Genomic DNA, 14,416 nt, shown 5'->3' on the forward strand with positions numbered 1-14,416 from the left:
AGCTCTTTCCATTAAATTATGGAAATACCCAATGTCCTCAGACGGGTTATCCAATGCGTGCGCAGGTGGTGACGGCTTATTTATCACAATCATCCAACTCATTTAGAGATGGATGAGTGTCATGTATCTCGCCCTCTCTTCCCTCTCGTCAGAGGAGGAGGAAGATGAACAATCTCCGGGAGGCAGAGGAATGGGATAAGCAGGAGGCATCCTGGGTGATAGAGGGGATCAAAGTAGAGTAGATAGTGTAGGAGAGTAGGGTCTGCTATCCTATGGTCACACTAATTTTTGCTTTTTGCTTCACTGGTTTTCGACTTACTGAGGCTGTGGGCCTGCTAATCAGACCCCCAGCCTGCTGTTCTCTCTCTAAATTTATAATACATGTGCTATAGGTACATACCACAATTGGAAATGGACTCCTTGTCAGCCCCTGTACCATGCACTATAGGTGCCCAGGGCATAGGTGCCACCAAGGCCTACCAGGGGCTGAAGCATAGCTTTTGCCACCCCTGGCTGGTTCTTAAATTGACACAACTGGCTGATCACTCAGCTGGGGCAAGTGGGTGTAATCACCCCTTGCTTAGATATAGTATACCTATATCTAAACCTATATCTGGACACATATATAGCCTGTAAGCCACTCCTATGGAAGGCCTCATCAATCCTGGAGGCAGAGTGCGTGGTTTTATGTGAGATGGTGCTCTGGCATGAGCTGAGCCTGTCTGCAGCTGTCGGGAACAACTCCCTAAGCTGATCCGGGATAATGCCATACCATATACTCTTAAGCGCCTTATAATCCTCGCGGTTATATAGCAACTTTGGTTTGGCTTTATCAAAACATGTCGTGTAAGGTGTCATACGAATTGGAATACTACCCCCTCGCCAGTTCTGGCGACGGGGGTAGCATTCCACCCTTCTAGAGGGAGAAGACATGTTACTTTACTGAAACGCGGTTGATTTAAAATGAGCCTCAGATCCACAAAATGGATGCCCCTGCCACAGACACGGGTCTGGCCTCCTGCTGCTGACCGAAACCGGCAGAGGAGGCCTGGACAAAGAGTTTCCTGTCACAGGGCGGTGTCAAACCACCCCAGACAGGAGATAGTGGATTGGAGTAGGGAGGTTTCAAAGAAACCAGACACTGCCTGGGGAGCACAAGGCTGCCCCTTGCAGGATCCGGCCAAACCGGTTCTGGGGCCTCCCAGCCCCTGTCCCAGCGCGGCCAGGATCAAAGGAGAGGGGTGTAACCACCCCCTTCCTGGGTCCCACCCATAGGAGGGGACCTAGCAGGATGTCCAACCCCCGAGATTCGAATAAGAGGGGGAGCAGTCCCAACGGACCTCAGATCATCCTGAAGAAACATAAGAAACGAAATCTGGACCCTTCGACTTTCTACACGACGTGAGAAGACTGAAGAATCTCCCTTGTGGTCAAGGAGTGACCACCCTGTGCAAACAGGTACCATCCAGCCCTCGACCCTTGCTTTGTTGCAGTTCCCGCCGGAACTCGAGCGACAGAGATCGACGAGATCAAGCTTGCCTGCCTTCTACCTGCCCGATCCACAGTCCCTGCAGAGCTGAGACCCGTGGAGGCGACCGGAAGCGTGGGGCACGCCATCTTGAAAAGGCCACGAGACGCTGACCGTGCAGCCCACGAGTGACCCTCGAAGCTGTACACCGGGGTTTGAGAAGCCCCAGCCCCGAGCTCCACTTGCACCAAAGCTCACCCCTCCACACTCGACGAGTGCTGCGTGGGGCCCTTCTGCTTGTGTGCGCTCGACGCGTTGGCCCGGTCACTTGCCAGCTGGCTTGTGGCCCCTGTGCCGACGAAACTTGAAATACGACTCGCTTTTCTGGTTGCTCCAGATCTGCACCAGCTCCTGTGAAAAGGAGCCCCCACTCTGACCCTCCTGGTTCGAGTGATAAGCAATCTCCCGGTTCCGCGTGGATTGCTTTTGCCAAGTGCTGTTTGCTGCAATCTTGAAGCCGACGGTGCTGACGGCGAGAGCCTACGTGGGACAGATCGTGACCTGCTCCTGGACGTCGTAGATGCCCCAGAGCCCACGTGACAGCGGAGAGAAGCCTATCGACAACCGCCTGATTGCGCCCGACATTGCCTGGTTCCGTCCTGGTTCCACCCTGGTCACTGCTGAGTGACCCAGACTCTGTCCCCTCTGCTTTCAGGTACTTTTCTACTTCGATCCACCCTTGGATCGCACCGGACACTTCTGCTTCACAGCGCCTGCAGCTGCAACAGCTTCAAGCACCAAGAACCTGCGTGACAGAACCCGACGCCACTTCGACCCTGTGCACCCACGGCCTGTGGGTGAGGTAACTTTGCAACGCCGGTGTCCATACACTGGTACACACCTCTAGGGTCTGTGTCTAAAGTTTTGTGTTCCTAGGTTCAGCGGAAGTATCTTTTAATTCACTTTAACTGACTTTTACGCACCATTGACAGTGCATTGGTGCGCGCCGCACTTTCCGTGCTGCACCCGTCTCCTGTGGGCTACTCCCGACTTCTTCATTGCTTGTCCTGACTGCTCCCAGCGAATCTCTAGGCCCTAGGCCTAACCATTGTTCGATAAGTGTTACTTATACCACTTTTTTAATATATGGTCTGAGTGGCCACCCGCCCTCATCCATAAACGTGCAACTTTATATGTGTAACAGTGCTTTTTGATTTAACGCTTGTGCCCCTTTCCTCATAAAGAGTACTGGGGAGTAATTTAGAAATAAATACATATATTTTTATAATATATACTTGTGTGGTGTCCTTTCATTTGATTACAGGATTGTATGTGGTAAAACAGCTCGCTTAACACGACCTCTTAAGTTAAGCCTTTAAGGCTGCTTAGTCCATGCTACCACTAGGATAGCTTGTCTACAAGGTTGACTTACAACCTGACATCTTTGGGGTTTGTTTGGACTGATACCCAGTGGTTCCAGAATTGGAAACACTACATATCAGGCCAACTTCTCACATTGGTGTGCAGCGGTGCGGATTTGAGCTTGCTGTTGTTTTACCATTGCAATCTTTATCAAATTGAAAGATCACATCAAGTACCTCTAGGTACATATAAATCAAAAGCTTAGCATATTAAGTTCTACTGAACTTAGTAGTTGTAGATTAAAGGGATTAGCACACCCTGACTACAACTCACTAGCAAGGTACAGTAGGAAACCACTTAGTGTAGGTAAGTGCACCACTTACACCTCACTAGCAGTCATGTCTGATACAGGTAGAGCTTCAGGCTCTGCTCCTGTAATAGTTGATCCTATAGGGACAACATCCAGATATGACAACCTTAGCCACAAAGACCTGAGTGCCTTGTGCACAGCCAGGGGGCTAAAAAAGGGCAGAGGCCCTACCATTCCTTCCCTAGTAGCTCTCCTAGAAAAGGATGACCTAGATAAGGTGAGTCAGACTCCCTTAGAAACAGAGGAAGGGATAAACTCCCCTGAGAATGAGGATCTTCCAGAAGAAGTAGAGGAGGAGGAGGAAGACCCAGAGGAAGGCTCTGATTTAGAAGAGCCTGAAGATCAGGATCAGGGGGGAAACCAGGTACAGGTTGCCAGGCTTACCCAGGCCAACTTGGACCTACATGGGAATGGAGAGGGCCAGCACCACTCCAGATCTCATAACCACATTCTCCCAGGTAACAGGAGGGTGAGATCTCTATCAAGGGATTCTCATCTTTCTAGTGCCTCAAGAGAATCTCAAAGAGGAATGACTTCCTCCCAGAGAAAAGAGCATAGGGCCAGGATGAGGGCTGTCCAACTCCAGATAGAGAGGGAGGAGGTAGCTCTGGCTCAAGCTAAACTGACCTTGGCTCAAGCTAAACTTACCTTGGCTAGGGAACAGAAATTAAGTGGCTTAGATGCCACTGGTGGCAGCAAAGTTCCTAAAGAGAAAGACAGGGCCTATGACAATAGAAACCTGACAAAAATTGTGCCCCCCTACAAGGAAGGGGATGATATCCACAAATGGATGACTGCTCTTGAGAGGGCCTGCATGGTACAGCAGGTCCCTGAGGATCAGTGGGCAGCAATTTTATGGTACTCCTTTTCTGAGAAAGGGAGGGACAGGCTCCTCACTGTTAGACCTGAGGATGCCAAAAACTACTCTGTTCTGAAGAGTGCTCTTATTGAAGGGTTTGGCCTAACCACTGAGCAATACAGGTTGTTGTTCAGAGACACCCAAAAAGCACAGACTCAGGACTGGACTGATTTTGTAGATTGTGCCACTAAGGCTCTGGAGGGTTGGCTGCAGGGAAGTAAAGTTTCAGACTATACAGGATTGTACAATCTTATGATGAGAGAACAGATCCTTAATAACTGTCAGAACCAGCTGTTGCATCAATATCTTGTTGACTCTGATTTGACCTCTCCCCAAGAATTGGGAAAGAAGGCAGACAAATGGGTCAGAACAAGGATTAAGCAGAAAAACCAGAACCAAGGTGACCAGAAGAAAACAGACCAGAAGGGTGGGAATCAGAAAGATAAAGAAAAGGACCAGAAGTCTTCAGGCCCCCAAACTAGCAATAAGGAGGGGGGTTCCCAAAATGGAAACAAGAAAAAGAAGAATGATGGCCCAAAGAAACCTTGGTGTAATACCTGCAAATCAGTTTCACACTGGGGCAGTGAATGCACTAAGAAAAATCCAGTCCCCACCACTGCAGCTCCTAAAGCAACTGCACCCCCTAGTACAGTCAGCAGTGGTGGTACACAGCCAAAGGGTTTAGTAGGGTTGACCCTGGGTACTGAGGTGGAATCTGGCCTAGTCAGAATCCCCACACAGGCAGTTCTCCTATATGATGTGGACTTATCTTTGCCCACTGCAGTAAGCCCCAGTAACCTGGGCAAATATAGGCAGACTCCCTTAATTAATGAGAAACTGGCTCAGGCCTACAGGGACACTTGTGCCAGTGTCACAATGGTGACACCTGGCTTTGTGGACCCTGGACAGATTGTACTAGGTGAAAGTTACCTAGTGACCAATGCAAGCAACTCCACTACTTCCCATAGTGTGGCTGTTGTGAACTTCTCCTGGGGAGGGGTAGATGGCCTAAAGAAAGTTGTTGTGAGTGCAGACCTCCCAGTAGACTGTCTGTTAGGCAATGATCTTGAAAGCTCAGTTTGGTCAGAAGTGGAGTACAGGACTCATGCAGAAATGCTAGGGATTTCAGCTCATGTCCTTGCAGTGACAAGGTCTCAGGCTAAGAAGTGCCTTCCTGAACCAGTGGTGGATCTTGAAACAATAGACCAACCACAACCCAAGAGAAGGAGCAAGAGGGTTAAGGCTGTGCCTTCCCACTTGCCCCAGGTTGAGGATCAGGTTTCACAGGAAACTGATTCTGCAGTCCAAGAGGAGACTGTCTCTGAGGAGCTTGAACCTGATCAGGTTGAGTTTCTGGGGACAGGGGGACCCTCAAGGGCAGACCTGGGGCAGGCCCAATTAGATTGCCCTTCACTTGAACCCCTCAGACAGCAAGCTGCTGCTGAGGCTGCAGGGAATGCTCAAGGTACCCATAAAGTATATTGGGATGAAGGGCTCCTTTATTCAGAGGCTAGAGACCCCAAGCCTGGCACAACCAGGAGGTTGGTTATACCTTTGAAGTTTAGGGGCTTCCTTCTTACCTTGGCCCATGATATTCCCCTTGCAGGACACTTAGGCCAGAATAAGACTTGGGACAGGCTTGTTCCACACTTTCACTGGCCTCACATGTCAGAAAATGTCAAGGAGTTTTGTCGCTCCTGTGTCACTTGCCAAGCCAGTGGTAAGTCAGGTGGCACAACAAAGGCCCCCCTGATACCACTACCTGTGGTGGGGGTACCCTTTGAAAGAGTTGGAATAGACATTGTGGGTCCCATGGATCCTCAAACAGCATCTGGGCACAGATTTATACTGGTGGTAGTGGATCATGCCACCAGGTACCCAGAAGCAATTCCCCTGAGGACCACCACAGCTCCTGTGGTGGCAAAAGCCCTCATTGCAGTTTTCTCAAGAGTGGGCTTTCCAAAGGAGGTTCTTTCAGACAGAGGTGCCAACTTTATGTCTGGATACTTAAAAGCAATGTGGAAAGAGTGTGGAGTAAACTATAAGTTTACCACACCCTACCATCCACAGTGCAATGGGCTTGTGGAAAGGTTCAACAAGACCCTAAAGGGAATGATAAAAGGTTTACCAGAGAAGCTTAGGCGGAAATGGGACATCCTTTTACCCTGCTTGCTCTTTGCTTACAGAGAGGTCCCACAGAAGGGGGTTGGCTACAGCCCTTTTGAACTTTTGTTTGGCCACCCTGTAAGGGGTCCACTGAGTTTAGTGAAGGAAGGATGGGAGTTACCTCTCAAAAAGCCTAAACTAGACATTGTGGACTATGTACTTGGTCTCCGCTCCAGGATGGCTGAATACATGGAGAGAGCATCCAAAAACCTTGAGGCAAGTCAGGAATTACAGAAAGCCTGGCATGACCAAAAGGCTGTTCTGGTTGAGTACCAGCCAGGGCAGAAGGTGTGGGTGTTGGACCCAGTGGGGCCAGCAGCTCTCCAGGACAAATGGACTGGACCCTACCCTATCATTGAGAAAAAGGGAGAAGTCACCTATGTGGTTGACTTTGGCACCCCTAGGAGCCCCCACAGGGTGCTCCATGTCAATCGTTTGAAAACATTTGTTGACAGGGAGGACATGAGTCTCCTCATGGCCACAGATGGGGAACAGGAGGAAGAGAGTGACCCTCTCCCAGACCTGCTTTCCCAGAACCCTGATGATGGTTCAGTTGATGGAGTAGCCTTGGCAGGCAGCCTCACTGAGCAGCAACAGGTGGACTGCAGACAGGTGTTGCAGGCCCACAGACACTTGTTTTCACTCACACCCAGTCAGACTAACTGGTGCACCCATGAGGTGGACACTGGTGACAATCTGCCTGTGAAGAATAAGATCTACAGGCAACCTGACCATGTCAGGGATTGTATAAAGGCTGAGGTGCAAAAGATGTTGGAGCTTGGAGTGATTGAGCCATCAGAGAGCCCATGGGCTAGCCCAGTGGTCCTTGTGCCAAAACCTCATACCAAAGATGGGAAGAGAGAAATGAGGTTTTGTGTGGACTACAGAGGTCTCAATGCTGTCACTAGGACAGATGCTCATCCCATTCCAAGAGCAGATGAGCTCATTGATAAATTGGCTTCTGCCAAGTTTCTGAGCACATTTGATTTGACAGCTGGCTACTGGCAAATCAGACTAGCTGAAGAGTCAAAAGCCAAAACAGCATTCTCTACCCCCAGTGGACATTATCAGTTTGTGGTGATGCCCTTTGGTTTGAAGAATGCACCTGCCACCTTCCAAAGGTTGGTGAATCAAGTCCTTGCTGGGCTGGATGACTTTTGTGCAGCATATCTAGATGATATTGCTGTCTTTAGCTCCACCTGGGAGGATCACCTGATCCACCTGAAGAAGGTTCTGGAGGCCCTGCAAAAGGCAGGCCTGACTATCAAGGCTACTAAGTGCCAGATAGGGCAGAGCAAGGTTGTGTACTTGGGCCACCTAGTAGGTGGGGGTCAAGTTCAACCACTGGAGAGCAAGATCCAGACCATACAGGACTGGGCTCCTCCAACTACCCAGACACAAGTCAGAGCCTTCTTGGGCCTGACTGCGTATTACAGAAAATTTGTAAAGAACTATGGGTCCATTGTGACACCATTGAATGACTTGACATCCAAGAAGATGCCCAAAAAGGTTCAGTGGACAGTTAGCTGTCAAAAGGCATTTGATGACCTGAAGAAGGCCATGTGCTCTGCACCTATCCTGAAGAGTCCTGACTACTCCAAACAGTTCATTGTACAGACAGATGCTTCTGAGTTGGGGGTGGGAGCTGTGCTTTCACAACTTAATCAAGATGGTCAAGACCAGCCCATTGCTTTTATTAGCAGAAGGCTGACCCCCAGGGAGAAACGTTGGCCAGCTATTGAGAGGGAGGCCTTTGCTGTGGTTTGGGCCCTGAAGAAGTTGAGGCCATACTTGTTTGGTACTCACTTCCTAATTCAGACAGACCATAAGCCCCTCTTGTGGCTAAATCAGATGAAGGGTGAAAATCCCAAACTGCTCAGGTGGTCCATTTCCCTACAGGGGATGGACTTTACAGTGGAGCACCGCCCAGGGACTGACCATGGTAATGCAGATGGTCTCTCCAGGTACTTCCACTTAGAACATGAAGACTTATCTGGTCAAGGTTAAGTTTAATGTCCCTGCGTTTGGGGGGGGGGGGGTTATGTAGGAGAGTAGGGTCTGCTATCCTATGGTCACCCCAATTTTTGCTTTTTGCTTCACTGGTTTTCGACTTACTGAGGCTGTGGGCCTGCTAATCAGACCCCCAGCCTGCTGTTCTCTCTCTAAATTTATAATACATGTGCTATAGGTACATACCACAATTGGAAATGGACTCCTTGTCAGCCCCTGTACCATGCACTATAGGTGCCCAGGGCATAGGTGCCACCAAGGCCTACCAGGGGCTGAAGCATAGCTTTTGCCACCCCTGGCTGGTTCTTAAATTGACACAACTGGCTGATCACTCAGCTGGGGCAAGTGGGTGTAATCACCCCTTGCTTAGATATAGTATACCTATATCTAAACCTATATCTGGACACATATATAGCCTGTAAGCCACTCCTATGGAAGGCCTCATCAATCCTGGAGGCAGAGTGCGTGGTTTTATGTGAGATGGTGCTCTGGCATGAGCTGAGCCTGTCTGCAGCTGTCGGGAACAACTCCCTAAGCTGATCCGGGATAATGCCATACCATATACTCTTAAGCGCCTTATAATCCTCGCGGTTATATAGCAACTTTGGTTTGGCTTTATCAAAACATGTCGTGTAAGGTGTCATACGAATTGGAATACTACCCCCTCGCCAGTTCTGGCGACGGGGGTAGCATTCCACCCTTCTAGAGGGAGAAGACATGTTACTTTACTGAAACGCGGTTGATTTAAAATGAGCCTCAGATCCACAAAATGGATGCCCCTGCCACAGACACGGGTCTGGCCTCCTGCTGCTGACCGAAACCCGGCAGAGGAGGCCTGGACAAAGAGTTTCCTGTCACAGGGCGGTGTCAAACCACCCCAGACAGGAGATAGTGGATTGGAGTAGGGAGGTTTCAAAGAAACCAGACACTGCCTGGGGAGCACAAGGCTGCCCCTTGCAGGATCCGGCCAAACCGGTTCTGGGGCCTCCCAGCCCCTGTCCCAGCGCGGCCAGGATCAAAGGAGAGGGGTGTAACCACCCCCTTCCTGGGTCCCACCCATAGGAGGGGACCTAGCAGGATGTCCAACCCCCGAGATTCGAATAAGAGGGGGAGCAGTCCCAACGGACCTCAGATCATCCTGAAGAAACATAAGAAACGAAATCTGGACCCTTCGACTTTCTACACGACGTGAGAAGACTGAAGAATCTCCCTTGTGGTCAAGGAGTGACCACCCTGTGCAAACAGGTACCATCCAGCCCTCGACCCTTGCTTTGTTGCAGTTCCCGCCGGAACTCGAGCGACAGAGATCGACGAGATCAAGCTTGCCTGCCTTCTACCTGCCCGATCCACAGTCCCTGCAGAGCTGAGACCCGTGGAGGCGACCGGAAGCGTGGGGCACGCCATCTTGAAAAGGCCACGAGACGCTGACCGTGCAGCCCACGAGTGACCCTCGAAGCTGTACACCGGGGTTTGAGAAGCCCCAGCCCCGAGCTCCACTTGCACCAAAGCTCACCCCTCCACACTCGACGAGTGCTGCGTGGGGCCCTTCTGCTTGTGTGCGCTCGACGCGTTGGCCCGGTCACTTGCCAGCTGGCTTGTGGCCCCTGTGCCGACGAAACTTGAAATACGACTCGCTTTTCTGGTTGCTCCAGATCTGCACCAGCTCCTGTGAAAAGGAGCCCCCACTCTGACCCTCCTGGTTCGAGTGATAAGCAATCTCCCGGTTCCGCGTGGATTGCTTTTGCCAAGTGCTGTTTGCTGCAATCTTGAAGCCGACGGTGCTGACGGCGAGAGCCTACGTGGGACAGATCGTGACCTGCTCCTGGACGTCGTAGATGCCCCAGAGCCCACGTGACAGCGGAGAGAAGCCTATCGACAACCGCCTGATTGCGCCCGACATTGCCTGGTTCCGTCCTGGTTCCACCCTGGTCACTGCTGAGTGACCCAGACTCTGTCCCCTCTGCTTTCAGGTACTTTTCTACTTCGATCCACCCTTGGATCGCACCGGACACTTCTGCTTCACAGCGCCTGCAGCTGCAACAGCTTCAAGCACCAAGAACCTGCGTGACAGAACCCGACGCCACTTCGACCCTGTGCACCCACGGCCTGTGGGTGAGGTAACTTTGCAACGCCGGTGTCCATACACTGGTACACACCTCTAGGGTCTGTGTCTAAAGTTTTGTGTTCCTAGGTTCAGCGGAAGTATCTTTTAATTCACTTTAACTGACTTTTACGCACCATTGACAGTGCATTGGTGCGCGCCGCACTTTCCGTGCTGCACCCGTCTCCTGTGGGCTACTCCCGACTTCTTCATTGCTTGTCCTGACTGCTCCCAGCGAATCTCTAGGCCCTAGGCCTAACCATTGTTCGATAAGTGTTACTTATACCACTTTTTTAATATATGGTCTGAGTGGCCACCCGCCCTCATCCATAAACGTGCAACTTTATATGTGTAACAGTGCTTTTTGATTTAACGCTTGTGCCCCTTTCCTCATAAAGAGTACTGGGGAGTAATTTAGAAATAAATACATATATTTTTATAATATATACTTGTGTGGTGTCCTTTCATTTGATTACAGGATTGTATGTGGTAAAACAGCTCGCTTAACACGACCTCTTAAGTTAAGCCTTTAAGGCTGCTTAGTCCATGCTACCACTAGGATAGCTTGTCTACAAGGTTGACTTACAACCTGACATCTTTGGGGTTTGTTTGGACTGATACCCAGTGGTTCCAGAATTGGAAACACTACATATCAGGCCAACTTCTCACAGATAGGATAGGCGGTGGCGGTGGCAGAGGCATTTGTTAATCTTGTGCAGCAGTCCTGCAACATCGCCTGCAAGTCCTGCACCAAAGAATCATGTGTTTGTTCTTGTGGTGGAGGATGAGGATGTTCCTGGATGTAAGAATAATGGTGCCTAACATTATAATAGTGTCCATAGTAAGTGTCTTCCTCGTCATCTGCTTACTGATAGTTTATTCATAATTCCAATGGGCTATGGCAGTCCAAAAGGTCCCTCATCATCTGAGTCATCCAGCTCATCTAATAAATGGCACGGAGAAAAGGGAGACACTTTGCTGGGGGAAGTGTCATGAGGCTTCAGAATTGCTTCTGAAGCTTTCATTCCCGTTGACATTAGAGCGGAGGGAATGACTGTCTATTGACGGTGGCTTAGACGGCTTTGCCGATGAGGCATCAGACGTAGACGGCTTCTTTGACGACATGTCTGAGGACAACAGCTTTGTCGATGGTGGGGCAAACGAGTCCATCGTTAATGGGAATGGTGGCTTGATCGTCATTGGTGGAACCAACTTCAGAGTCGTCGACCACGAGATGACAGCACAAGGTGCCGTTATGGACGTAGAGGTTTTCATTTGTGCTGTCGACTGCGGTGAGGAAGTCACTGTAATCATGGTCGACGTAGTGCTGGTTGACGATGGAGCACCTTCTGTACCTTGTATTTCAACATTGACGGCTCTGAGGAAGTCTAAGAGCACTTTGAATACTTGGCAGGAGGGGTAGTTGGCTCTGACGAGACATTTTTTGAGGAGATTTTACGAGTTTTTAGCTTTTTATCAATTATTTTGAAAGACCCTTAATATGTGTGGTCTTTTGAATATTTCTGTCGAGCTCAGAGATTTCCTGGTCGTGGGAACTATCCCTCTTTTGAGGTTTGATAGAAGAGTCGCTGTCCTCACCTCTACATTCTACACTCCTTAACAGCATGATGAGGATGAACACAATAAAGGCATTCTTCATGGGGTCGCCCACACACAATCTCTTCTTCCCACAGGATTTGCAGGATCTGAAGAGTGCATTTTTAAAAGAATCAGAGATGCTGGAGTTTGAAACAGGTGAAGTAAAGAAAAAACTGAGCAGAGCTCAGGGAGACTTCCTTCCACGACATGCAGTAGAAAATCTGAGAAAAACTCTTTGTTAGGAAGGTTCTAGAGTGCGGTGGAGTCCGTATTTCCTACCGGTAATTTGCTGCTTGGACACTGTTGGGACACTGCTGCAAGGGCTGTGAAGACGCCCGAGTCCCGGTATCGCTGCTATAAGCCAGGGAAGACTACAGCTACCGGCAGCCTTTGCGGTGCGCATGCACGCCGCGAACCTCCGATTGCAGCGCAAGGAGGTACAGAAAAGGGGAGCCAGGGCTCCTGGCAGTGCCAAGGGCGGGCCCGTCCTTGCCCGTCAGTGGCGAGAGGAGGCTGGACCGGGCCACCTCCCTTGGCATGTAAATCGCGCCCAGAGGAAAGTAGTAGGAGCTGAGGGACTTTGTACAGGGGCCAGGCAGAGAAGAAGCAGGAGTGAACTTCCGCCACAACTGTAAGTGCCCTATCTACTCTGCTAATTTAAGTTGTCCCTCTGGGCTTGTTGTCATTCTCAGCATCAAAAAAGCCCCCACAAATTTAGCGGTCGTTATAGAGTTGAGCATGGGTAAACTAACTGTAAAAGCTTTATGTCCTGCACCCCCTTGTTCCACCCCTCCACTTCTTTCCCAGATATCAATTGACCGGATGCTACAAAGGGCGATATGAGTGGTGGCCACAGAAATTCAACCGACTGAGCGCCGATAGTCTATAACTCCGGACCTCCCTTTGGTCTTGTCACTCTCTAACCTCTCCCTTCCCCTTCAAATGGGTGACAGTACACAAAGTCAGGTCTCTCCGTCCAAGTCGCCCGCCTCAACCACAGAAGCTACTTGTAAGGCAACCACCAGAAATAGATGGCGCACCAAAACTCCTGCTAATTCTAGTATGGCCAATCACCATCCTCAACCTAAGAATGTGGGGGCAAAAAGAGGAAAATTAATAATGGAACCGCTATGTAGGTAGGAGCCGACCAGAATGCCTGGGAGCCACCAATTCAAATGGATCAGACGCCTCCTGCATGGGTTGCATCATTTTCTAACGCATTATTTAATCAAATCAGCAGGAGCTCTTAAAAGAAGAATTTGCCCTAATCCATGCCCGTCTGGACAGTAGGACTAAGATCTGCACATGTATAGACTCAGCACAATCAAATCCACCACCCGCAGATAATATACATGGGAGAACTTTGGTTCCAGCTTTGTGTACTAGTCTGAGAAATAAATCTGCAGAGAAAAGTAGAGGGGAAGGTTCCACAGCCCATATTGCAGATATCGGAACAGTAGCCATCAGCAACACAACAACTCGCACTACAGGGGTTAAGACAAACGGACCCGTTGGCCGAAAGGAGACCCCTGCAGCTCCGAGATCAGCTCCCACACCTGAAGGTCACTGAGTCTAAGAGCTACCTTCTATTAACCTGCCCCCTGCAAGCATACCATATGAACTAGTTCTTGTTGGTGTGCCCTCATTGGGTGAAGATAAAACAGAAACTCATTTGGAACTTAAAAACAAATGTCTCCATTTGCACGCTAGACAATACCAGTTCTCTTATGCCAATACAGCTGACATTTTGATGACCCGAAGGGTGAAGTGGATTGGCAACCCGGCTAAAGATATTAGTGGGTACTGTGTAGTTGTTAACTTCAGGAACCCCCATTTTGTACAACAAATTTTATATCTGAGTAACGGGGGCTCTACCATCAAACTAGGAGGGGTCAGGTGGAAGGCATGCAACGGCCACAACCATTCAATTTACTCCTCTTTAACAGATTTGAGAGTTTGGAGGAGGTGGACTGACTTTTGATCCCAGGGTTCCCATGTAGTAACGCTGGGTTAGCAATGCACGAAGTCAACACTGGGAGGGCAGAGGGAAAATTAAAGACTGTCATTGATAGTGGAAGGGTAGCGTGCAAGATCCCACCTACATTTGAGCTGATTACTACATGCCTGTTAAATTCAGCCAAAAGCTTTGTAGAAAAACGCAGTCCACCGTGGTCCTCCTTTTATTCAAAATTCTGTAAATGATTTTGTAGTTTCACCAATGAGGGAATTAGTTATGAAGGCTCCAGTCGACAATCGGTCCACCTTCCATAGAACCAAGATGCTATCCTGGAATGTGGCTGGTATTAAAAATAAATTATACTGTCCCGAATGGGGAGTTTTTGTAGATTCCTGTGATATATGCTTATTTCAGGAAACATGGGCTACAGACCACCTGTTCGTAGAGGCTTCGCAACATTCTATTTCCCTGCCATTGCTGGAACTAGGGGTAGGCCTTCAGGAGGACTTAGCACTTGGGTGGGA

The 14,416-nt window shown here is 49.6% G+C and overlaps 1 protein-coding gene across 6 annotated transcripts in view; it reads right to left on the minus strand.

Moving 5' to 3' along the window:
* The window catches only part of LOC147729852 (TATA-binding protein-associated factor 2N-like), a 601,338-nt gene that overhangs the window by 369,197 nt on the left and 217,725 nt on the right, over window positions 1-14,416 (minus strand). The window lies entirely within an intron of this gene.

This window comes from Lissotriton vulgaris, chromosome 2_1 (assembly GCF_964263255.1).
Source record: "Lissotriton vulgaris chromosome 2_1, aLisVul1.2, whole genome shotgun sequence".
NCBI classification, from domain to species: Eukaryota; Metazoa; Chordata; class Amphibia; order Caudata; family Salamandridae; genus Lissotriton; species Lissotriton vulgaris.